At 46.5% G+C, this 27,095-nt stretch overlaps 1 protein-coding gene and 2 long non-coding RNA genes across 3 annotated transcripts in view; 1 reads left to right on the top strand and 2 right to left on the bottom strand.

The window, feature by feature from the left end:
* The window catches only part of LOC140395423 (heparan sulfate glucosamine 3-O-sulfotransferase 3A1-like), a 206,397-nt gene that overhangs the window by 12,013 nt on the left and 167,289 nt on the right, over positions 1–27,095 (top strand). The window lies entirely within an intron of this gene.
* The window catches only part of LOC140395424 (uncharacterized), a 182,443-nt gene that overhangs the window by 154,256 nt on the left and 1,092 nt on the right, over positions 1–27,095 (bottom strand). The window lies entirely within an intron of this gene.
* Positions 4,460–27,007, bottom strand: LOC140395426 (uncharacterized). Its single transcript, XR_011936189.1, has 3 exons — positions 26,828–27,007; positions 14,061–14,152; positions 4,460–5,527 (listed from the first exon to the last, which is right to left on the bottom strand). It is a non-coding gene; the product is annotated as an uncharacterized lncRNA (long non-coding RNA).

Below are 27,095 nucleotides of genomic sequence, written 5' to 3'. Positions count from 1 at the left end.
CCGAGTTTATTCAATCGCTCCTCATAGCTTATGCCCTCCATACCAGGCAACATTCTGGTAAATCTCTTCTGCACCCTCTCTAAAGCCTCCACATCCTTCTGGTAGTGTGGCGACCAGAATTGAACACTATACTCCAAGTGTGGCCTAACTAAGGTTCTATACAGCTGCAACATGACTTGCCAATTCTTATACTCAATGCCCCGGCCAATGAAGGCAAGCATGCCGTATGCCTTCTTGACTACCTTCTCCACCTGTGTAGCCCCTTTCAGTGATCTGTGGACCTGTACTCCTAGATCTCTTTGACTTTCAATACTCTTGAGGGTTCTACCATTCACTGTATATTCCCTACCTGCATTAGCCCTTCCAAAATGCATTACCTCACATTTGTCCAGGTTAAACTCCATCTGCCATCTCTCCGCCCAAGTCTCCAGACAATCTAAATCCTGCTGTATCCTCAGACAGTCCTCATCGCTATCCGCAATTCCACCAACCTTTGTGTCGTCTGCAAACTTACTAATCAGACCAGTTACATTTTCCTCCAAATCATTTATATATACTACAAAGAGCAAAGGTCCCAGCACTGATCCCTGTGGAACACCACTGGTCACAGCCCTCCAATTAGAAAAGCATCCCTCCATTGCTACCCTCTGCCTTCTATGGCCTAGCCAGTTCTGTATCCACCTTGCCAGTTCACCCCTGATCCCGTGTGACTTCACCTTTTGTACTAGTCTACCATGAGGGACCTTGTCAAAGGCCTTACTGAAGTCCATATAGACAACATCTACTGCCCTACCTGCATCAATCATCTTAGTGACCTCCTCGAAAAACTCTATCAAGTTAGTGAGACACGACCTCCCCTTCACAAAACCGTGCTGCCTCTCACTAATACGTCCATTTGCTTCCAAATGGGAGTAGATCCTGTCTCGAAGAATTCTCTCCAGTAATTTCCCTACCACTGAAGTAAGGCTCACCGGCCTGTAGTTCCCGGGATTATCCCTGCCACCCTTCTTAAACAGAGGAACAACATTGGCTATTCTCCAGTCCTCCGGGACATCCCCTGAAGACAGCGAGGATCCAAAGATTTCTGTCAAGGCCTCAGCAATTTCCTCTCCAGCCTCCTTCAGTATTCTGGGGTAGATCCCATCCGGCCCTGGGGACTTATCTACCTTAATATTTTTTAAGACACCCAACACCTCGTCTTTTTGGATCACAATGTGACCCAGGCTATCTACACCCCCTTCTCCAGACTCAACATCTACCAATTCCTTCTCTTTGGTGAATACTGATGCAAAGTATTCATTTAGTACCTCGCCCATTTCCTCTGGCTCCACACATAGATTCCCTTGCCTATCCTTCAGTGGGCCAACCCTTTCCCTGGCTACCCTCTTGCTTTTTATGTAAGTGTAAAAAGCCTTGGGATTTTCCTTAACCCTATTTGCCAATGACTTTTCATGACCCCTTCTAGCCCTCCTGACTCCTTGCTTAAGTTCCTTCCTACTTTCCTTATATGCCACACAGGCTTCGTCTGTTCCCAGCCTTTTAGCCCTGACAAATGCCTCCTTTTTCTTTTTGACGAGGCCTACAATATCACTCGTCATCCAAGGTTCCCGAAAATTGCCGTATTTATCTTTCTTCCTCACAGGAACATGCCTGTCCTGTATTCCTTTCAACTGACACTTGAAAGCCTCCCACATGTCAGATGTTGATTTGCCCTCAAACATCCGCCCCCAATCTATGTTCTTCAGTTCCCGCCTAATATTGTTATAATTAGCCTTCCCCCAGTTTAGCACATTCATCCTCGGACCACTCTTATCCTTGTCCACCAGTACTTTAAAACTTACTGAATTGTGGTCACTGTTACCGAAATGCTCCCCTACTGAAACATCTACCACCTGGCCGGGCTCATTCCCCAATACCAGGTCCAGTACCGCCCCTTCCCTAGTTGGACTGTTTACATATTGTTTTAAGAAGCCCTCCTGGATGCTCCTTACAAACTCTGCCCCGTCTAAGCCCCTGGCACTAAGTGAGTCCCAGTCAATATTGGGGAAGTTGAAGTCTCCCATCACCACAACCCTGTTGTTTTTACTCTTTTCCAAAATCTGTCTACCTATCTGCTCCTCTATCTCCCGCTGGCTGTTGGGAGGCCTGTAGTATACCCCCAACATTGTGACTGCACCCTTCTTATTCCTGATCTCTACCCATATAGCCTCACTGCCCTCTGAGGTGTCCTCTCGCTGTATAGCTGTGATACTCTCCTGAACAAGTAGCGCAACTCCGCCTCCCCTTTTACATCCCCCTCTATCCCGCCTGAAACATCTAAATCCTGGAACGTTTAGCTGCCAATCCTGCCCTTCCCTCAACCAGGTCTCTGTAATGGCAACAACATCATAGTTCCAAGTAGTAATCCAAGCTCTAAGTTCGTCTGCCTTACCCGTAATGCTCCTTGCATTAAAACATATGCACTTCAGGCCACCAGACCCGCTGTGTTCAGCAACTTCTCCCCGTCTGCGCTGCCTCAGAGCCACACTGTCCCTATTCCCTAGTTCTCCCTCAATGCTCTCACCTTCTGACCTATTGCTCCCGTGCCCACCCCCCTGCCATACTAGTTTAAACCCTCCCGTGTGACACTAGCAAACCTCGCGGCCAGGATATTTATGCCTCTCCGGTTTAGATGCAACCCGTCCATCTTATACAGGTCACACCTGCCCCGGAAGAGCTCCCAGTGGTCCAGATAACAGAAACCCTCCCTCCTACACCAGCTGTTTAGCCACGTGTTTGTCTGCTCTATCTTCCTATTTCTAGCCTCACTGGCACGTGGCACAGGGAGTAATCCCGAGATTACAACCCTCGAGGTCCTGTCTTTTAACTTTCTGCCTAGCTCCCTGAACTCCTGCTGCAGGACCTCATGCCCCTTCCTGCCTATGTCGTTAGTACCAATATGTACAACGACCTCTGCCTGTTTGCCCTCCCCCTTCAGGATTCCCTCTACCCGTTCGGAGACATCCTGGACCCTGGCACCAGGGAGGCAACATACCATCCTGGAGTCTCTTTCACGTCCACAGAAGCGCCTATCTGTGCCCCTGACTATAGAGTCCCCTATAACTATTACTCTTCTGCGCTTTGACCCTCCCTTCTGAACATCAGAGCCAGCCGTGGTGCCACTGCTCTGGCTGCTGCTGTTTTCCCCTGATAGGCTATCCCCCCCGACAGTATCCAAAGGGGTATATCTGTTCGAGAGGGGGACAACCACAGGGGATTCCTGCACTGACTGCCTGCCCTTTCTGGTGGTCACCCATTTCTCTGCCTGCACCTTGGGTGTGACCACACTTACATAACTGCGATCTATGACGCTTTCCGCCACCTGCATGCTCCTAAGTGCATCCAATTGCTGCTCCAACCGAACCATGCGGTCTGTGAGGAGCTGCAGTTGGGTGCACTTTCTGCAGATGAAGCCATCCGGGACGCTGGAAGCCTCCCGGACCTGCCACATCTCACAGTCAGAGCACAGCACCCCTCTAACTGACATTGCGTCAATTAATTAAAATTAAAATTTGTCTTTTTTTATAAATACTTTTTTTAAATTTCAAAGTTACTGTCAACTATCTGTTTCCTAGCACTAGATTTCTAATAGAAATGCGATAGCTAACTATAATATTCTCCGATCCCTGGCTTAGATATCCTCTAAATTATAATTAAGTTATTATGTTTAATTAGTTCCCAAATACTCAAAAAAATTTAGGTTAGAATCCCAACCAGCCACTCAGGTCACAGCTTTTCTGTGATGTCACTTCAGTTTCCCCCCGACACACACAATTTGAAAAACAGGTATAAAAGTAAAAATCACTTGCTTACCTTCTGAGATGTTCTCAGGTTCTCTCGCTGACAGAGACTGCTCCTCCACCTCCAATCCTTGACCTGCACAATGCTAATAATATAATAAAATATGGCACTTACCTTACACCAATGGGTCTTATTATTAGGTTAGAGGAGGAGGGTGGGTGGGAGACACTACACGTGTAGTGTCTCGGGTTTCCTCTCCACCAGAATTTATTGGTTGGGGGGGGGGGGGGCTTGCCAGAGGTCGAACTTCCGGTTCCCGCCGAAATCCAAAGGGCTGCTCCTGTAAAGGTAAGTGCTTTTAAACTCACTACTCACCTCCCAGAAGGCCCCTGCGCACCGCTGCCGCCGAAATCCAAAGGGCTGCTCCTGTAAAGGTAAGTGCTTTTAAATTCACTACTCACCTCCAAGAAGGCCCCTGCGCACCGCTGCCGCCGAAATCCAAAGGGCTGCTCCTGTAAAGGTAAGTGCTTTTAAACTCACTACTCACCTCCCAGAAGGCCCCTGCGCACCGCTGCCGCCGAAATCCAAAGGGCTGCTCCTGTAAAGGTAAGTGCTTTTAAATTCACTACTCACCTCCAAGAAGGCCCTTTAATGATGTAATAATTCATATATATTCCTAAACAACCTCTTGGGCCTTGGAAATTTAATTTTATAAGTGTGGAGTCTCATTCCCTCAGAACAAACCTCATATTTCAGAATGTTCCGAAAATCAAAAAATTGAAATACATTTTGAAAAGGTTTTATCTGTTTTTCTCTCAATCCCCTTTGTCAGCCTCCAATCTTTTTTTCTGATGCCTATACAAGTCTTTAGATATAATTTATATTTCCTGTTTTCCACTTCCCACTTCGCTGTACACCCATCTCGTTGAGGACTTACGAATCAAATTTGTTGATCAGCTTTCCTGCTCACAGGTGCTCCAGATGCCCTTTAGAGGGCGCTGGTTTCAAACAGACGCCAGAAGATTGGAAATCTCTGCTGACAAGCCCGCTAATAGTCTCTGCATAACTGGAGGTGAGCTGAATGGCCAAAGTGATTCATTTGCTGGTCACAGCAAACTCTAGGCCAATATTAAAAAAAAAGAAATATTCAGTTTTGAATCGGTCCAAAACTTTTCATTGCACTTTTTTTCCACATCCAATGTGCACCTGTATTCATTTCCTGATGACCTGTGAAAGCAACTTTCCATAAATACTATTAAATGTAGCCTCTAATTTATTCATGATCACAAGATTAAGTTTCTACCCCTCCTAAAGCAGTTAGAGTCACGCAACAGCTGTGTGTAATCCAGTTCTACAGGAATTTAGGCCAGAAACTAACCATTGTGCTGGAACCTGGAGAATGAATTATCCTTCAGGGGTCAAAATTTGAGATGATTGCCGATTACCAAAATATATTGGATTACAGTATGAAAAAATATATATATTTCTCTGATCTCTACTGTGGGCGCAAATACCCACTCAGCGTTTTACTTAATGAAAGCTGCTTTTTTTTACACTTGAATTCTGCAACTCAACAACCAACATGGCTCTCTTGCTATTAGTTGAAATCATAAATATATGTAAAGCACCTCATTGACCATGTCATTTCATTTCATTTCCATTCTTTTCTTGAGCCGTGAAAAGTTCCATGGGTTTTTCCCAACTCCAGTGCTGCTCATTGCCTGTTGAAGGATGATATGGGACTGACCTATAAAAAAAGGGGGAAGAATGTTGCTGAAGGGTGAGTCTAGTGCAGCTTTCTTAGACAGTCCTTAAAAGTGATTTTTTTTTTCGGCTGAATGCCTTTGGAATTCTGAAAACAGGGTCAGGCCACTTTTAGCTGGTACTTGTTCAGTTTGAACAGTGAAGGAAGCCAATGTCTGTGAGTTGGCTGCCTTGGTTTATACCGCTAAATCTGGCTCTTTTATCCTGGCAGCAGGACTGTAAAGCCATGAATAGCTGTTTTTTATGCCAGATTTAGTAGTACACACATGTCTAATGGACATCGTTCTTCTGCAGTCTGACCTAAAGAAGCACCAGAACAAAAACAACTTTTGATTTTAAGGGCCGAATGTTTGCTATCAAAGTGGTTAGACCGTGTTGGGAAATTCCCCAACTTAAGAGACCCACCTCAATATGAAGGGCCCCGTTACACACAGTTTTTGCTTCATGAGGGGAGATCAAGTTGGGCCCGCCACCTCTGGAGGCAGTTTGGATGTGGCCACGGAGGCAGGTGAGTGCCAAGGTAAGTTGGTTAAGAGGCCCATCTTGGTTTTTTTGAGACTTTGGTTCAGTTTCATTAAAGGCTTTTAGGCCCTCGAGCCCTCTCTCCTCACCCCACACCCAACTCCACGCCACCTCAGACTCTCATACCTCACCCATAGTCACTCACCCAATCTTTACTATGGGCACACCTCAGGAGATATGCGGAGATGAAAAAGAAAACTGAACTTCTAACCATCTACTGGACCTCTTATGCGTACTTGATATTGAAAAAAACCCTCTTATTCATGAAACCCATTCTGAGATTTGAATATTCACAAATGCAGAGTCTGTTGTAAAAAACAAACTTTTGTTCAGTAGCTACATCAAAGACAATAATTCTTTACTAGCCACTTAAAACTGTCAATTAAAGTGTGAACTCAGTATCCCTGCTGTAATAAGTGCTTTTTGAGTTTTTGAAACTCGATCCATAATGGCCTGAGCTGTAATAAGAGCCCTTGGGAAATGTCAACAATGAAGGGAATTGAAATTGAGGGAAGTGAAGGTAATCTTTTTTCTAAGCTGCAACAGATGTCATGTGAATCAATACATTCCAGTAACATGTTTTTGTATTTTTTTATCTCTAAATGACAGTTGCGGCTTCGTTTTTTTTCTTTAAGGGCTGGGGATTTAAATAACTTCAGATCATGACCCTTAAACAAACCTTATCCATCCTTCAAGAACATTTACATCTCCTCAGTGAAAATGGAGTCCGTTGAACTCAACAATAATTTCAAATGGTTCTGCTGCATTTGGGTTTCCAGCCTGTATGAGTCACACCGAGCCCCTTTCCCCTACTAGCAATAATGAAACCTTCTGGAGATGGGATCAAGTTTTCCACATCCGGGTCGCCGCCGCTCTGCCATTTGTACGATGTGATAGCAATTACAGTGTTTTAAAAAAACAAGATGTTGCTGAGCAACCATTAAAAAGCAGAAACAGTTAAAGTTCAGTTGACTGAGAAGAAAGCAACTATCACAGGAACTGCCAATACAGGCAAGACAATAAAGTAAGGGGAAGAAAGCAAATCTCAGAAGCTGAAGTACAGTCAGAAACCAGGGAATGAAAAGATGAGTCCCAGCAAGACTGAAGTCAAAGGGACAAGGAACCAGAATCTGAACAAGGTAATTTTCACTGAAGTTAAAGAAAGGGGCAGAGAGAGAGAGGCACAGTTAACGACAGCTGAAAGATGCCGACCTAGTGCAGTTGGCTCGCGAGAAGACAGACATCTGAAGTAATCCTAAGATTGGTGCCACCTTAATACAGCCTGTGAAGTTGCCGTGTTCTGTTGGCATGGCTGGGTACCTGAATGATTGTGTGGAAGCTTGAATACATGTGGCAACCCAGAATAGAGGAGAGCTTGACACCCTGGATGGGGATCCTTGGAGACGGTATCTGAAAGAAAGCCCCATGTGGGAGAAGATTTCAAAGTGCAGTCTTCAAAAGTCGTGATTGGATACCCTCGTGTTGAAGCCAGAGTTCCAATGAGACCAACTGGCCCGCAGTGTAACAAGCATCTGCGGGGATTTGATGGTGAAATCTACAGAAGTTTTTTTGGGTGGCATCTGTGACTTGGTTACAGAGTGTGGTGTGCCTGACCACATTCTGCCCATTGGTTTACATGGACTGTGTACTTACTGAGAACATTAGAGTATAAGATACATTCTGCAACTTATGTTATCCTTACAAATCTGTATATGTTTGCAAAAGTGTAGCTGGGGAGAAGGAGTAGTGTGTTATAATTAATATTTACTTGTTTAATAAGCTTTATATCCTTTTGTTGACCAAGCCCTGAGGAGCCCTGTGACTCTGCTCATCCATGTCTCTAAGCAAAACATAAAAGTTAAGATTTGTCGAGGGGAGGTGGTGGCATAGTGGTATTGTCGCTGGACTAGTAGTCCAGAGACCCAGGATAATGATCTGGGGACATGGGTTCGAATCCCACCTCGGCAGGTGATGGAATTTAAACTCAATAAAATATATGGAATTGAAAGTCTAAAGTCTATGACCATTAACCATTGTTGTAAAAACCCATCTGGTTCACTTTAGGAAAGGAAATCTGCTATCCTTATCTGGGCTACAGAAATGTGTTTGACTCTTAAATGCCTAGCAAGCCACTCAGTTGTATTCAACCGCTACAAAAACATAAAAAAATGAATGAACGGTTGACCTATCGTCGACCTAGGCATCGGAAACGACAACGGCAAACCCAGCCCTGTGACCCTGCAAAGCCCTCCTCTTACTAACATCTGGGGACTTGTGCCAAAGTTGGGAGAGCTAATTTACAGAAACATACCTTACAGACAATGTCCCAGACACCTGGGTATGTACTGTCTCATCGGCAGGACAGACCCAGAAGAGTTGGCGGTACAGAGGTATACCATGTGGCAACCCAGAACAGAGTCCTCAATATCGACTCTGGACCCCATGGCTTCAGGTTAAACTTGGGCAAGGAAACCTCCTGCTGATTACCACGTACTGGCCACCATCAGCTGATGGATCTTTACTCCTCCATGTTGAACACCACTTGGAGGAAGCACTGAGGGTGGCAAGGGCACAGAATATGCTCTGGGTGGGGGACTTCAATGTACATCACCAAGAGTGGCTCAGTAGTACCACCACAGACCAAGTCCTAAAGAAAATAACTGTTAGACTGGGACTGCAGCTGGTGGTGAGGGAACCAACAAGAGGGAAAAAGATACTTGACCTCATCCTCACCAATCTGCCAGCTGCAGATGCATCTGTCTATCATAGTATCGGTAGAAGTGACCACCGCACAGTCCTTGTGGAGACAAAGTCCGGTCTTCACATTGAGGATACCCTCAGCATTACCTCCCTGCTAAATGGAATTCGAACAGATCTAGCAACTCAAGTCTGGGCATCCATGAGGCACAGTGGGCCACCAGCAACTGCAGAATTGTATTCAACCACAATCTGCAATCTCATGGCCTGGTAAATCCTCCACTCCACCATTACCACCAAGCCAGGAGATCAACCCTGGTTCAATGAACAGTGCAGGAGAACATACTAGGAGCAACATCAGGCATACCAAAAAATGAGGTGTGACCTGGTTTAGCTGCAACACAGGACTACTTGGTTTAGCTTGGTTAGCTGGAGGGGCTGGTTTAGCACAGTGGGCTAAAAACTGGTTTGTAATGCAGAACAAGACCATCTGTGCGGGTTCAATTCCCATACCGGCCTCCCCGAACAGGCACCGGAATGTGGCGACTAGGGGCTTTTCACAGTAATTTCATTGAATCCTACTTGTGACAATAAGCGATTATTATATTATTATTATTGTGTGCCAAAAAGTATAAGCAGCAAGTAATAGACAGAGCTAAGCGATTCCACAACAAACGCAGTCCTGTCACATCCAGCAATGAATGTTGGTGGACAATTAAACAACTCACTGGAGGAGGAGGCTCCACAAATATCCTCATCCTCTATGATGGAGGAGCCCAGCACATATGAGCAAAAGACAAGGCTGAGGTCGTGCCCAGCAGATGATCCATCTCAGTCTCCTCCGGAGGTCCCCAGCATCACAGATTTCAGTCTTCAGCCAATATGATTCACTCCACGTGATAGCAAGAAACGGCTGAAGGCACTGGATACGGCAAATGTTATGGGCCCTGACAATATCCCGACAATAGTATTGAAGACTTGTGCTCCAGAACCTGCCCCTAGCCAAGCTATTCCAGTACAGCTATAACACTGGCATCTACCGGGCAATGTAGGAAATTGCTCAGGTGTGGCCTGTACACAAGAAATGAAGGTGTTTAGGGGGGGGGGGGGGGGGGATTCTAGAGGATAGGGCCTAGGCAGCTGCAGGCATGGCAGCATTTCGTAGAGTGAATAAAATTGGGGATGCTCAAGAGGACAGAATTGAGGGAGCATATCCAAAAGAACTGTAAGACTGGAGGAGATAGCTGTGATGGGTAGGGGGAGAGATCATGCAGGGAATTGAAAATAAAAATGAGAACTTTCAAATCAAGCCCTTGCTTAACTGCAAGCAAATGGATCTCAGAAAGCACAGGGGCGATGGGTGAATGTGACTTGGTGTGAGTGAGGGAAAAGGCAACAGAGTTTTGGATGAGTTTGAGATTATAGATAGGGGAAGGCAGGCCAGTATGCGTTGGAATAGTCAAGTCTAAGGATGAATAAGGGATCCAACAGCTGATGAATGGAGGCAGGGAAGGAGTCAGGCATTGTTATGGAGGTGGAAATAGACACACTTGATGATGGTGCAGATTTGTGATTAGAAACTCAACTTTAGATCAAAGAAGACACCAAGTTTGAGAACAGTCTGGTTCAGCCTCAAAGTGGTTGCCAGGGAGAGGGATGGAATTGAGTTGTAAGGAGTTTGTGTGTGGTGTCTGAAGACATTGGTACTTCCAATGTTTAGTTGAAGTAAATTTCTGCTCAGTCAGTACTGGACAAGCAGTCAGGCAAATTAGAGTCAGTGAAAGGGTCAAGAGAGGTAGTGATGAGGCAGAGCTGGATGTCATCAGCGTACATATGGGAAATAATGCTGTGATTTCAGATGACGATCAGGGGAAAGGGTTGGATGAGTAATAGGAGGGGCCAAGGGTAGATCTGAGGAGGCACCAGAGGTCAGGGTGCAGAAGTGGGGGAGAATATTGCAGATGTTTCTACCCAAGTGGATTGGGTGGCGAGTGCCACCCAATCCACTTGGACAATGGTTAGAGATAGTCGGGTCAATCATGTTCAAGTCTGCAGATAGGTCAAGAAGCGAGGATAGAATCATAGAATCTCTGCAGTACAGAAGTAGGCCATTCAGCCCATCGGGTCTGCACCGACCCTCTGAAAGAAAGAAGCCCACTCTCCTGCCCTATCCCCGTAACCCCACCTAACCTGTACATCCCTGGACACTAAGGGGCAATTTAATCATGGCCAATCTACCCAACCTGCGTATCTTTGGACTCTGGCAGGAAACCGGATCATCCGGAAGAAACCCACGCAAACATGGCGAGAAAGTGCAAACTCCACACAGTCACCCACGACTGGAATTGAACCCGGCTCCTTGGCGCTGTGAGGCAGCAGTGCTAACCACTCTTTGTCTTCGTACATATCTGTGCGGGTATAGCTGGGGTGAAGGAGTACTGTGCCCCTGAATTCTTTATCTGTTTCATAATATGGCAACCAGATCTATGTGTAGCACAGTAGTCTAACCAAGGTTTGACACAAACATAGTGTAATTTCTCTACCTTTCAATTCCATTTCTCTAGAAATAAACCCTGGTGTTTGGTTTGCATTCTTTAATGACCCAATTAACCTGCATTACACATTTTACTGATTTGATTCATTTGTATTTGTACTCCCAGATCCCTGTGTTTGTCCACCCCTGATAATTTATATTTTCCAAGTAACATGTGACCTCCTTATTTTCCTGACCAAAATATAATACCTCATACTTTTCTATGTTGTTATGCACTTGTCAATTAGATACCTATTTTGCAAGTTTAAAAGTTGCACTTCAGTATAACCCATAGAAAAATCTTCCCAGCTGTTCAGCAATATAAAAATACATACAATTCAATATAGCCTTCCTATAGACTTCATCAACAATGCATCTTTAGGGAAAGGGAAAAACTTTGGCTCACTAGGACGTTTTCAACTGCTACACTAGCATTCCTTCTGTCTTCAACTGTAATTTGTACATTGGTTCGGTGTGTTATGAAATGGTGTTACCGTCATGGTTATTTATTCATCTAACTGAAATCAGAAAACATTATGAGTCTTGTTCCCTATGCTGAATGGGAAGCAGTGCAGTTACTATCACAAGGGAGAAAGAACATGATCAACGAGGGAAAAAGAATGAATAACTACCCCAGTAAAGTTTAACTGAAATGAAAAAATGAAATGAAAATCGCTTATTGTCACAATAGGCTTCAAATTAAGTTACTGTGAAAAGCCCCTAGTCACCACATTCCAGTGCCTGTTCAGGGAGGCGGGTACGGGAATTGAACCGTGCTGCTGGCCTGCCTTGGTCTGCTTTCAAAGCCAGCGATTTAGCCCTGTGCTAAACCAGCCCCTCCTTAACTGTTGTTAAGATGTGAAATGTTGGACCCGCTGTAATTAGCCTGAGCCCACTGCACTGATTGGGGTCAGAAAGAATGGCGGCATGGCTGGAAAATCCAGTGAAAAATGGGAAACGCCCCTCACCAGTGATGTCACAAGGACCACGCCCACTCCTGCCACATGATTACCGCGCCCCCCCACAGAATAGTCAAACCTCACCGGCATGACACAGCTTTTTAAAAACGAGATTCGGTCGAGGGGTGCAGCCGGGGTGCAAAGGCAAGTATAGTCCCCGGGGGGGGGGGGGGGTGAAGGACATGCCCCGGCACAGTTTGGCACGGCCAGGTTCACACTTCCAGATTGGCATTGCCAGCTGGGCACAGTACCAACCTGTGCCGAGGGGCAGTGCAAGGATAGGCACTTGTGGGAGTCCCATTGGGGTAGGGTTTCAGTTATGTGTGGTGGGGGGGGTAGGGCAGGAAGAGATGGCCATGAGGGGGGATCTTGCAGGAACAAGGGGAAGCGGGCACTGAGGAGGGGATGGTCAGCGATACTTCCAAGGTGGTGGTGGTGTGGGGAAGAGCCCTGGTGATTGCCGGGGGTTGGAGCTCCCAATATCTCCGTTGAGGGGTGGTGGGGAATGAGTTCCACTTCAGTCTTGATCGATACATCCTTTATAGATGGTGTCCCGATGTCTGTGGAGCTGGGTGCCAGCTGTATCAGGCCCCATTCCACCAGAGTGATGACACAAACCATGCCCATTCAATTTGTTTTCTCAGAGAGCTCAAAATCCCAGACAGAAAAAAATGGTCTGTTCAACTGGAGACCTACACACTGGTTTTCAGTCTGATTCCGCCCTATGTAGCTTCTTGGAAGTTTGCAACAAGTTAATTTAATCTGTTGTGCAATCCAGACTACATACCCACAATAGTTCGATCAACAGGATGAAACAAGAACAACCTGCAATGTTTTTACGGATTGTCTGAAACAAAATATGTGAGAAATATCCTGGTTTGAAGAGGATTCAATCTCAACATGAGCAGCAATTGCTATTTCATTAATGATTTATTCATTTTACATAACTTGCACTATTTTGCATTGTTGTAATCATAGAATCATAGAATGTCTACAGTGCAGAAGGAGACCATTCAGCCAATCGGGTCTGCACTAATCCTCTGAGGCCCAATTCCCCTTACCCTATCCCTGTAACCCCACCTAACCTTTGGTCACTAAGGAACAGTTTATCTCGGCCAAGCCACCTAATCTGCATATCTTTAGACTGTGGGAAGTAACTGGAGCACCCGGAGGAAACCCACACAGACACGGGGATGAATGTGCAAACTCCACACAGTCACTCAAAGCTGGAATGGAACCGGGGTCCTTGGTGCTGTGAGGCAACAGTGCTAACCACTGTGCAACCATGCTGCCCTTTCCTCCCATTGGAATAGGGAGCTCTCCCTTTCTCCCACTATTCCTTCTTTCACTAATGCATGTCAAAACAGCATTGTGAATTTATTGAATTATAAATAATATTACACATTAGTGGTTTTGCGATCTAATTACACCCAGGTTTGTACATCTTGCAACATCAAGAAGAAATTATCTATGTCGAAAATGCATTGCGCTGACTAATTTTTGTGAACGCAATTCAGGAAATATGCGGTGCATTTTAATCTTATTTCTGAAGAATGGTCTTTCAATGGTAACCATGAATCCAGTTTTGTAAAGAAACAGATTATTCACTTTGTAAAAATTCTCCAAAAGGATTTCTATGTTTGCTTGGTAGATCAATATCTTGTGATTTCATCCATGTCAATATGGTGCTGATGGTCTTTAGGGAAATTCAAGTCTTTCCTTCGGGTTGTTTCCTGTGTAATGGAGCATCAGTGACACCCTGACACTGTTATTATGCAGGATTAAAGAAAATAATGAAAGGTTACCTGACAATCCAGTAGAAGCATTTAATCTTCGGGGAACCTGTTTCCATTTGTCGCATAATGAGTGGGAGGAGCTGCACCTTGGATCAATCAGCCTGTGGAGTGACAATATATTCTTGTAGCCACTCGTACTCAGACAAGAATTTCCAGTAAACGTGTCAGCATCAAAAATAGCCTTAGGTGTGGGATTTGGTTAGCTAACATGCGACAATCGTGTGTTATTTGGAACTGTAAACAATACTCTCAAAGTTGTTTTTAAATCAGGCAATGCCGTCCAGACAAATTTGAATTCACATCAAGGAAGTTGCTTGTCTTAGTGGTGTCAGTGGAAAAAGCGGCGAGGCAATAGGGGGAGGTAAAGGGTGAAAGTATATTAACTGGTGAGATACTCCTGTACAGTAATGAATTTTGGCTTGCAATTGCGCCCGCAGTCCAAGCACCAGCATAGAGACTGACTACCTGCTTGACATCTTGATTGGGAAATGGTGCATAATGTGGAAAGAGATAACATTTCCTTTCCTATTCTAACATGGATCTTGGAGCGCAGCTAAAGAGTGCCACTTAACCCCATTTTTCAATATCTACCATGCCCGTAATCAAAAGCAAGGGGTAAGCGAATGTGAAGGCTGGTTACAACAAGTTGATACTGGGGCAAAATTCCTAGTTCACTCCATTGTTGGAGTGCTTTCACCACATGGACTTCAGTGGTTCAAGGAAGTCCACCACTGCCTTTTAAAGGGTAACAAGGGATGGGCAATAAACACCAATCTTACCAGTCACATCAAATCTGAAGACTGAATCATGAAAAAATGCAATATTGATGCAATAATCGATTTTTAAAAAAAATTCATTTACGGGATGTGGCCTTCGTTGGTTAGGCTAGCATTTATTGCCCATCCCTAGTTGCCCTTCAGAAGGTGGTGGTGCATTGCCTTCTTGAACCGCTGCAGTCCTTTAGGTGTAGGTACACACACTATGCTGTTAGGGAGGGAGTTCCAGGATTTTGACCCAGCGACATTGAAGGAGTGGTGATGTATTTCCAAGCCGAGATGGTGAGTGACTTAGAGGAGAACCTCCAGGTGGTGGAGTTTCCAGGTATCTGCTGCTCTTGTACTTCTAGATGGTAGTGGCCGTGGGTTGGGAAGGTGTTGTCTAAGGAACCTTGCCGAGTTACTGCAGTGCATCTTGTAGATAGTACACAAGGCTGCCACTGTTCATCGGTGGTGGAAGGTTTGAATGTTTGTGGACGGAGGAGCAATCAAGCGGGCTGTTTTGTCCTGGATGGTGTCAAGTTTCTTAATTGTTGTTGGAGTTGCACTCATCCAGGCAAGTGGAGAGTATTCCATTACACTCCTAACTTGTGCCTTGTAGATGGTGGACAGACTTTGGGGGGTTAGTAGTTGAGTTACTCACTGTAGGATTCTTAGCCTTTGACATGCCCTGTTAGCCAGTGATTAATATGGCTATTCCAGTTCAGTTTTTGATCGATGATAACCCCAGGATGTTGATTGTGGGGGATGCAGCGATGCTAATGCCATTGAATGTCAAGGGGCAATGGTTAGATCCTCTCTTGTAGGAGATGGTCATTGCCTGGCACTTGTGTGGTGCCAATGTAACTTGGCACTTGTCAGCCCAAGCCTGGATATTGCCGAGGTCTTGCTGCATTATTACATGGACTGCTTCATTATCTGAGGAGTCGTGAATGGTGCTGAACATTGTGCAGTCATCCGCAAACATCCCCGCTTCTGACCTTTTGATAGAAGGCAGGTCATTGATGAAGCAGCTGAAGATGGTTGGGCCTAGGACACTGCCCTGAGGAACTCCTGCAGTGATGTCCTGGAGCTTAGATGATTGACCTCCAACCACCACAACCATCTTCCTTTGTGCCAGGTATGACTCCAACCAGCAGAGAGTTTCCCCCCGATTCCCATTGACGCCAGTTTAGCTAATGCTCTTTGATGCCATATTCAGTCAAATGCTGCCTTAATGACATAACAAGACTGGTAATCGTATTTGGCGGCTGTTTGACACTGCCTCGACATCACCACGGAATCACATTGTTATAGTTCTACTCAGATAATCAGTATTCAGCAAGGCAGAGTGGAAAATCAGTCTTTCTTTGTTTCTGGTCAAGATGAAATCCAGAGGGTTTTACAGGAGGTGAATGCAGGATGTGGGAAAGCCATCCTACAGCAGCAGATGAGTGAAGGGCAATTGCATAGGGCTTGAGCAGCGTAAGCCAGAAAGGATGTTTCATATAAAATACAAAGCTCTTTCTGAAATAGATCTGTTGCAAATTAAATGCTCCGAGTTTTGTGTTTTACTGTACATGAAATGAAATCACCCTTCCTGGTATAATCTGCCTAACATCAGTGATGGGACATAGCACTTAGCAAACGGCGAGTGATTTAACATCCTTAATGAGATGAGAACAAATCTCACTCAGTTGCAGGTAACACCTTGGGCGAGATTCTCCACTCCCGCGCCGGTTGGGAGAATCGCCTGGGCCACCAAAATTTCCCGGGACGCCGTTCCGACGCCCTCCCAAGCGGCGGGAACGGCCCTGTCGAGTTCCGCGGGCCGCAGGCCGGAGAATCGCCGGAGACACCCAAAATGGCGATTCTCCGGCACCCCCACTATTCTCAGGCCTGGATGGGCCGAGCGGCCAGGCCAAAACGGCGGGTTCCCCCCGGCGCCGTCCACACCTGGTCGCTGCCGTCGGCAACAGTGCGGGAACGCTGGGGGGGTGGCCTGCAGGGGTGGGGGGGGTGGGGTGGGGGGGGGATCCTGTACCGGGGGGGGTACCTCAAATGTGACATGGCCCGCGATCGGTGCCCACCGATCGTCGGGCCGTCCTCTCTGAAGGAGGACCTCCTTCCTTCTGGCGCCCCGCAAGATCCGTCCGCCATCTTCTTGTGGGGTGGACTCAGAGAGGACGGCAACCACGCATGCGCGGGTGACATCAGTTATGCGGCACCGGCCGCGTCATCTATGCGGCGCCGCCTTTACGCGGCGACTATGCCTGGCGCGTGTAGATGACGCGGCCCCGATCCTAGCCCATTGTCGTGGCCTGAATCGGTCGGGATTGGGGCCGTTTTGCGCCGTCGTGAACCTCGACGGCGTTCACGACGGCGTGGGCACTTCTGTGCGGGAGTGGAGAATCCCGCCACTTAAGCGTTAACTCGTCCAGCTCCAATTCTCCATTGATTCCTCGTAATTCATGAGCTCCTTCAACTTCACCTTTTCAGAGTTTAATGATGCTAGTGAATGTAAAGTTCAGTTCGGTAAGTTAGAAAATGGTGAATGACGACTTTTGTTTTCTCGTACTCGGCTGTGGTGTTGGTATTTGTGTTGGCAAGTCCAAATGTAGATTTCCAGTGAAACCTCTGAATAAAGGGATGCGGAATCTTTGATCTGATGTTCTGTCTCTGCTCCCATGTTCACTACATGACTGAGACCAGTTTCTTCCACTTCAATTGTCTGCTTCCACCCCTACTTTTCTCAGTGTACCATTCAATTCCATGTCTTGCCATCTCCAGATTTGTCTTCGCTAAGGCTCCCCTAGCCAGTCTCCGTTCCACAATTTTCCACCAGCTTCACTTGGTCCAAAATGCTGCACCTCATGTTTTCTTCTGCACCAAGTCCCCATCGGTATCAGCGCTCCCACATTCTCCAAGTTTCACCGACTCTGTACACTCTCACAAAACCAAATTAAACATTTTCACGGCCTTGGCTCACTCTACTTTAGAGATCTCCTCCGTCCTATATCCTTGCAAGTAACATCTGCTCACCTAACACTGAATTTCCTCTTTGCTGGAGAGACAGCAGCTGTTTCACCACTTTAATCTGACCCTTTGATTACAACAACCTTCTCAAGACACTTGCAGTTTGATCATACCACTTAAAAATAGTATTATTGCATTTATTCAGTGTTAAACACATTGACATTGTGATCTTTCCATTGTATCAGACAATTATTCCTTTACCAGTTTTAAGCTACAGAAATTACAATTATTATGAAAGACATCAACAACATTCTTATTATTTCATTAAACAATGCAGTCAATCTATTTATTAGATTCAGAAATTAAAGTTCAATTTGCCTTCGATAAATATATTACTTCAAAAACTAGTCAAAAATTTCCCCCTTTAATTGCTTTCCAAATAATTAAGCCAGACAGCTTGATAATGATCATTTGGTGTATTTTTGAAATATGCTTTCTGGTTTATTCTTCTTCTCTTATAAACTTACCATTCCTTTGTTGAATGATCATGAATCTGGCCAATCGACATACAAAGTTGTCCTCTACCCTAATGTGTTTCACTCTTATCTTTCTGGCATCTAGTTTTGTGTCCACTTGTTTGTGCTTAACGTCACCTTAACTGCTTGTTAAGTTTGAAAGTTGAGCACCAATACTGGATAGTAGAGAGGGGAGCTTGTGACATGCTCCAAATTCATTGTGGCATTAAGTGTGTGGTACCTTGTATTATGATATTCCTTTGTGCCACAAATGTAGTTGAAATTTATCATTGCTATTTACAACTGTTGACAGAAACAGTTTGGCGATGTTAATTCTGTTTCCAAGGCAGCACTGCTCTTCAGACCTTCCACACAAAACGGGCAGCTCAGAGCTGTGTGCTGTGATGCTTATGAATGGGGATTGAAAGTGTGAAGGATTTGCTGCCAGTCTACAGAGAACTAATCTGTTGTTGATTACAGAGAGAGTGTGTCCTGCACACTATATCAGGAGTAGCTCAAGGGGAATTCAATCTAATCATTCTTCCTGGTTGGCTGCAACCATCAATTGAATGCTATAACGTCCTATAACCTTTTGGACCCAAATCAGACAATTCTCCTCTTAAACCAAACTGGTTTGATTGCTGCTAACGAATGAGAGTTAGGATAAAATACCTACAGTAAGGATCAGCCAAAGAAATTCAAGGTGAAAAATAACCACGCACTAATTACTGGCACAAAAAGATTTCAGTGACCGTTTCCTGCAGACCGGGAATTGATTGCGAAAAGACTTTCCGTAACCATAGTCCAATTGTTTTTCACTGCATCTCTAACCACCTAATTAAAGAGTGTTTAGGAAAATCATTAGGGATCATCTGTGGCGTTCCATTACTGTTTAATAACATTGATCAATCAGACTGCAAAACGGGAGGAGGAAATGTGTGATATCAGGGTAAAAGCACCAGGGTAGATTATATAGGGTAAATGCTGCAACAACAACAAAAAAATCATTGGCACCAACTGGAATGAGTAATTGTGGTCAAAATTAATTGATTGCAGAAGTATTTCCAAATCTACAGACTCCATCTCCTTTGAGGCTGGTTCTGTTGCATAGTTCACTGAACTTCAGTACTGACGTAAATTACTCACTGGAACAAAAAATAGAAATAACAGTTGATAGTTGGCTTGACAATTGCTCCTGTCCTTTAGTGCCCATGTAATATAGAGATCCACCTTTGATTCTTTTTTTTCTTTTTTTTAATGGTTGCTTTAAAAAAATTTTTTTTTTTCCAATTAAGGGACAATTTAGCATGGCCAATGCACCTACCCTGCACATCTTTGGGTTGCGGGGGTGAGACCCACACAGACATAGTGAGGATGTGCAAACTCCACATGGACAGCGATCCAGGGCTGGGATTGAACCCGGGTCCATCCCGCCGAGAGGCAGCAGTGCTAACCACTGCACCAGGGTGCCAACCTTCTCATCTTCGATTCTAACATTCTTTTTATTATAATGCCTCATTATAATCACATTTCTCTTTCACTACATTGTGTCTCAGTTTTATCTCAGAAGCAGAAGGTTGTGGGCTCAGGTCCTCACCTTGTCAACTTCAAGACTGGTCAAAACTCAAGTGCAATACAGAGCTACAGATGCTGTCTTTTAGATTAGACACAAGACCAAATAGTTGTCTGGCCTCCAATGGCATGGTTTTGAAGAAAAGCAAGGATATTCTTCCTGGTATCCTGGTCAACATTCATCCCTCAACTAATCCCAATAAAAGCAGATTAAATGGCCATCATCACATTGCCGTTTGAGGGACCTTGCTGTGTACAAATTTGCAGCCGGATTCTGCATTACAACTGTGACTAATATGTCATGAGTACAATGTTCATTAGCTGTAAAGAGCTTTGAGATGCCCTGAGGTTGCAAAGGTGCTATAGTGATCTTTTCTTCCTATTCTGGCCATACTTCCTTCATCATGCTACAGTTTCCTGTATCACTCTGCAATAAATAGGTTTGGCTAGCGATCTATTGACTTCTGCCATGCATAGCTCTCAAACCAGCCTCTGTGAAGAGGACAAAGGAGCCCTCGAACTAGGGTTACCAACTGTGATTGAATGAATTCCTGGAGACGATCACAAGACTCGCCCCCCAGCACTTTGATTCCAGCCATTGGTCAGCCAGCACATCCATCCCTATGACGTGTTACTTTCTTACGCCAATTGGAAAGTAAAAAGACTGATTTCCCAATTGGATGATGCTTCCGCTCAACTAAGCAGCTTTCGCCGCCGCCGCCCCCCCCCCCCCCCCCCCCCCCCCCGCCAACCACCATTTTTAATATTTTTATATCTGGTAAAGACAAACATTCAAAGAAAATTACAAAAAAAAACTTTTTTCATGTCTCAATCATTTTATTCTCCAGGTTTGCACACAGCAATGTTCTGCAGATTGATCTTTATTCCTGGCGAGCTCTATTCCTGGAGACTCCAGGCCAAGCCTTGAGGGTTGGCAACCCCTAATGAGAACAACTTGCAAGGGCAATCTCATGTTCTCGGTAAGGGCTCAAGGGAGTGTTGCTCCGATGGAGACCTATGATCTCTTGTGCTGCTCTTCCCATTCCTTTCATGTGTCTCTGATGTTCCAGGTCCAGGCCTGTGAGGGATCCTTGATTCCAGTCGCTGAAAGACTGTGGACCAGCTGTGTTGTTTTACAGTTGAGTGGAGGCTTGATGACAATTTGTGAGCCCTATGAAAATATGGCTCTGCGGTGCTGTCAGGTCCCGGGATGTCAAGCCGTTTACATTACTGTCAATGGCCTGAGCTGCCACAGTTCATTGCGCTCTCCTTCAATGTGAAAGTGCTTTCAAAAGTCTTTTCTGCTAGCAGGGCAGAAGGGCAATTCAGTTCTTGTCTTTGATAGTGCAGATGAATTGTGATCTTGCTGTTCAGTGAGAAAATTGCCAGTGTGCAAAACCGCAGTCTCACCCCACCGACCCACCCTCCCTGGGCAATACAGGTAGGAGATCCCAGGAGACTGAAGGCAGTATTAATGTTGACACCCAATCACAGAATTCAATAATAAGGCCAATCTGAAAGCAGTGTGAACGTAGAATTGTTCCGGACTCCAGTTCACTCCCCGGCCAGTTAACCTGTTCAGAAAAATGATTCAGTGCTCCAGAAAGTGAGGAATATTTGGATTGAATTGGTTCAGTCAAGGTTTATAGACTTTGAACAACTGATTTGAACAATGTTATTGTGAGGCAAACTAAACAAATGTTTGCACTGAACATGTTTCAGAAAGTGAAATGTAGGGCTCACCTCCCAAGAACAAAAGAAAACAAAATAAACTTCAATAGGGAGATTTGTGATAGAATAACTGGGAGTGGGTTGTGTTTCTTTAGGAAGGATTTGGCGGGAGATTCTGTAATTCCACCTTATTCGCAGATGATTTTATAATGCACAAAACTTTGGGTTGAAATTCAACCCTGCGCTGTGCCCAATGCAGATCTGGGCGCACCGGGTCAATAGCGGGCAAGGCCAAAATAGAGATTTGAGCCGGGCGTAAACCAGTTTACAATTCACCTGGCCTGCTCCAGATGGTGAGTTCTAATTCATACCCCCAAATGGTGAGAATATTATGAAACCTCATTTGCATTCATTTCCGTCTCATTGGCGAGATTGAAGTTGAATGCAACAGCCTCCCAGAAATTACCCGAGTCGCCAGCGAGAAATCACGTTTGGTACTCCTTTTTAAAAACGCAATGCTGCTGCAATGGGTGCTGAGGGGAAGTGAAGAGGTGAGCAGCCATTTCCATTTTCCAGCTGCTGGCCCAGTGCTAGGGTGGGACGGGGGACACACCTCAGGGCTTGGGCTTGGTCGGGGGCTGAAACATTCCAGGTCGGGGTTATCACTGGGCTGGGGGTGGAGGGCCGGGGGTGGTGAGGGGCTTTGCGACTGTGAGGCCTTCAAGACATCTTTAAATATTGTGGAAACCCATAACAGAGGCAAGCTGCTGCCTACCTGTCCCACCGAACACCTCCAGGACAGAGCCTTTCTGTGCCATCAATGCTGAAAGTCAATTGCACCCCCTTTGACTGTGAGCAGCCTCTAGCTGCACAGCTGAAGGCTATTGAAAATGACGAATTAGCTTTGTTAGTTGTGAGAGCATTTCAAACTCTCAACTCTTAAGTACCTATTCCAGGGTACACATGCCATGCCTCAGAGGATTATTAGTGTATATCATCTCAAGGAAACTTTGAAACCAGAACACTGTACCTGAACTCTCGGAGGGTCAGCACCTTAGGGGTAGCTGCCAACAATCAAACACGACAGAGCAGGCCTTCAGCACTGGTGGTCCTCTTGTGGTCAAAGGATACATGTGTGGAGGGCACCTGAGCACAGTTTCCCAAATGATCCCAGCAGAGGTCTGAGGTCTGGAGTCTAGGGGCTCCTGATGTAGCCAGGGTGCAGAGTGAGGTTTTCCCGCACAACTTGCTCGCTGGATGGCACTCTGAGAGAAGGTAGAACAGGAATGGTAAGGTTGGGGGGGGTGGTGGATGCTTGTTGGATTTGGGGGTCCCGGACTGGAAGTCCTAACTGATTGATGGCCTCTCTCCTTCTCCAATTCCTTACAGATATCAAAATAGATGTTGGTGTTGGTCCAGCACCGGCTGCCCTCACGTTGCTGGTGGCTGGTGCCCTTCACAACCTGGCACAGGAGCAGGGCGACATGCTGAAGGAGAAGGAGGAGGGACATGTGGTATCATCTGAGGAGGAAGCGGCCAGGAGGGGCTGGAAGTCGAGCCCAGCGAGGAGCCAAAGAATGGAGGTTGCAACATTGCCTGAAAGCAGGGAGGTTTTCATCTTCACCAGACTGCCATAGGACGAGGCTATGTCCATCAGCTCAACTCCTCCCTCCCATTTCCCTCCTTTCCCCCAAAGCCCCGGCTCCCCCAGATTTCCCTCTTTCCCCCCCATTTACCCTTCAGCCCATTTCCCTCCTCCTCCCAATCCCCCCCATTTCCATCCTTCCCCAATCCTCTCTTCCATTTCCCTCCTTCCCCCGAATACCCCCACCCCCCATTTCCCTCCTTCCCCAGTCTCACCTCCTCCATTTCTCACCTTCCCCCCCCCCCCACCACCCCCCACCCCCCAGGCCCCTTCTGCCCATGTCCCTCCTTCCCCCAAACCACCACATCCCCTTTCCCCTCATTCCTCCCAATCCTCCCCCCAATCCCTCATCTGCCATCATACCGCCCCTCTCCCAACTACCTTGTTGCACTCTCCAAGCGTCTGCTTAACATCACTCCAGGGTGATGGGCTTGTGTCGACACTAACAGTGGGTCAATATACAAGGCAGAAGTGTGATGATCACTTGCTGTGAGGAAAGCTCTGGTGCACATCAGAGGTGGAGGCAGCCTGCTGCTTTCTGCGCCCTGTGACCTCTGGTGCCCTTTGATCCTCTGGAGGGCCTGGAGCCAGAGGGTCCAGGTCTACTGACCCATGCTACAGGCATCACTGTGCTACCCTATTCTGCCCGCTGCCCTTGAGATGTGGCAGTTTCAGGATAGGGAGACCACAAGTTGGCCTCCAGCGCTTCCTCCTCCCGAACGGTGCCCGTAGGTCCCTGGAGCACCCATGGGAAAGAGAGGCAGCTGGAGTGAGCTCCAGAAGCTTCTGAGTCACCTGGCTCTGCCAGTCCTGGCAGCTCTCCATTATGTGCACCATGGTATCGACGTCCTCAGTGATGCTCCTCAGTGACTGGGCCACATTCTGGAGTGCCTCAGCAATGGCCATTTGCATTTGGGATGTGGCCCTCAGTGATTGGGACATGTTCTGCAGTGCCTTGGCAATGTCACCTGTTTTGGGGAAACGTCCCTCAGCGTCATGACCCGCAGAACCTCATCAAGGTCAGCCTGGTACTGGGTCACATCCCCTAGCGAGTCAGACATTCTGCCGAGGCCCTCAGCCACGGCTGTCACCGACTGCGCAAAGCCTTGGCATCTTCACTAATGTGCAGACGCCGTGCACCAGGCTGTCCACCGTGATCGCCACCCCAGCAATGTTGGCCTCTGTGCCACGCATTACCGGCAAATCTCCAGGTCTATGGGACTCCTCCAAGTGGCTATGGACCTGCTGAAGTGATGCTGATATTCCCCTTTAAATGTTCAGGCTGCTCCCTATCATCTCAATCAGCTCCAGGTACCTCTGTATCACAGGCTCAGCATCAGGCTGGAACCCAGCTGGGTCCTGGGATCCCACAGGCCTCTGACTGCTGTTTTCCCTGGGGGTTCCTGCCTCCACCTGATATGCATCATCTGCAGTGTGGTGCTCACTAGATTGTGTCCCAGACGCCTGACCACTAACATGCCCCACCGAGCTGTGTGTATCTGCCCTGGTAGAGGATGGGGATGACCTGTGTGGCGACTAAAATGGTTGCATCCTCGGAGTTCTTCTCTGAGGTGTTCACCTGGGAGTCAGGAGCGGGTGCCGCCCGGGAGTACCTGCGGGAGAATGGACATGTGATCAGTGGGAGGGTTGGGTCAGTCAGTACGGCAATAACAACTCACATTTGACAGGTCCTCTGGGTGGAGTCTGGTGGTCCCTCACCTCAAAGCGTACACCAGCCACCGCGTGGGCGACTGATCTGTTCTCGGCCACCCCAGTCACCTCCAGGGCATGCTCCTCGAAGGAGGTGAGGATTCTTAAGTCCGGCATCCCACCGCCAGTCTGGGCCGTATCCCAGCGCATTGGTGTCTACTCACTTGTGCTGCCCAGTGTAGGTCGTTGACCTTTTTCGGCACTGAAGGCCAGCCCTCTTGGTCACACTCCCCGAGCTCACAGCTGCCACCACCTCATCCCAGGGAGCAGTGGCTGCCCTGTAGCTGACTCTCCTGGACCCTTGGGGAAACAGCACATCCCTCCTGGCCTCCACAGCGTCTGGCAGCCTCTCCAAATTTGCGTCCGTGAATCGTGGGGCTGATCTCCTCGGTGCCGTTGTTGTAAGCTGGCTGCGGTTGGCAGAGCAAGTGCAGCTTAAATGCTGCTTGACTTTGTTAGCTGGGGGCTGACGAGTGCGTCCTGGCGAATCAGCTGGGGAGCCTTCATTTGCATCGAGAAGGCCGTGAGGCCTCATTAAATGGGCCAACTAATGTTGAATTGTGTTGCCGGCCTCGATGGGCCGAGCGCCGGGAAGCTCGTGGCAATTCAAGCCCGCTACCACACTTGGGTATTTTTCCAGAGAATCGCGACCTGAGAAATGTTCCTGTTAAATTGCATCTTTGATGTTTTTCTTTTAACTGTTAAGGGAGGATTTATTTTTATTCGTGGGTGGTCAGATGTAATAACTAATATAGCCGCACATAAGCATGCTGTCCTGTTCAGAGAGAGATGAATTTTCCCTCCCACCTGGAACTGATGCTGTTAGCCAACAAGGTTTGAGTGAGGAGTGCAATGGGTGCACGGTTACTATAAATTGCAATATACAGTGTAGTTACGGAGAATATAAAGATCAGACCAAAACATTTCTGGCTTGCCTGTAATGAGGTTATTCAGATGGGGCAATGTTGTGTTCGTAGTAGTGGGGTGAAGATCTTTGAGCATGAATATACATGTTAAATACATTCAGATAATGGAGGGGGAGTTAAGAATTCCACAAGTCAGGTGTTTCTCAGTTTGAGTCAGAAGTGTTCACAGCAGTGTGTTTTGTGGGCAATGTTAAGTCACAGGGTGCAAGCAAGATCAAAGGAGAAAGGTCTGTGATAATATCAGTACCAGGGTTTGATTTCAGCAGAGGACTGCCACTCCCTCTGTAATCACACAACGCTGGAATGTGCTGTGACTAACCAAATGCACTTGGTTTGTGATGTGGATTTCCAGGTGTTTTTCCAATCAGCGACTTGTTTATCTCTGCTGTATTTCTTTCTCCCTTTAAGATGTTTTGTCGCCGAACAGTGTTGTCAGATTGATACAAACTGCACACGATGCTCTAGGACACGAAGAACAGGTGATCAGGGGGTCGGGTGCAAGTGCACCAGAGTGTACAAAATGGAGGCTGCAGGGCCTTCTGCGCAGTCGGGAATTCCGGGGTCCTAACAAAACATTTGACTTTGTTTTGTTAGCCTTCCCCCAAGGAGATTGCATTAGTGCAGGGCAGCGGGGAGGGAAGGGGTGTTTATTCACGATGGACCATCTGTCATTGTGTGGGGCAGGCTTGAGTGACCAGCTGCCCTCCAGCCACCTGTCAATTTTGTATGTTTGTCTGTTTGGTGTGTTCCTCATGTAGAGAAGGATGCAGAGGATCTTGGGTCAGGATGGCAAGAGCTTGGGGAGGATGAAAGAATGGGCAAAGACACATTAAGGTTAAAGAGTTGGTGCAAAGGTTGAAAGATCAGCTGCAGATCGTTGTGGAAAGATTTATTTCTCAAAAATGAAGTTATCTTAACATTCTGGAGTTTTCGGTTAACACCAAAGCAAACATGTTCACTGCTGACCTTAAAGATAGCTGGCTACAAAGACCTAGATATCTCTTACCTTTTCCGATGTTAACTTTAATCTGGTGCAAAGTCAAGTGAATCTACAGGCATCCAGCAACAGTGATGCCATCAAGCAGCATAAGCGTTGAAGAATTCTCACAGGTGACAAGTTGCTGTACCATTTATCCATAAATAACCATGGGTGCTATTAGCCTCACCATTATTTTCACAGCAAATTCTGGCCTATCGATCATATGTCTGCTGTGAGCCACAATTCCACAGTTTGAAAGTATCTTGGATTTCTTAAAATGGGAACTGTGATCCAC

Source organism: Scyliorhinus torazame, chromosome 18 (genome assembly GCF_047496885.1).
Source record: "Scyliorhinus torazame isolate Kashiwa2021f chromosome 18, sScyTor2.1, whole genome shotgun sequence".
Lineage (NCBI taxonomy): Eukaryota > Metazoa > Chordata > Chondrichthyes > Carcharhiniformes > Scyliorhinidae > Scyliorhinus > Scyliorhinus torazame.
The sequence above is the reverse complement of the archived record's forward strand: the minus strand, read 5'-3'. Positions and strand labels throughout refer to the sequence as shown.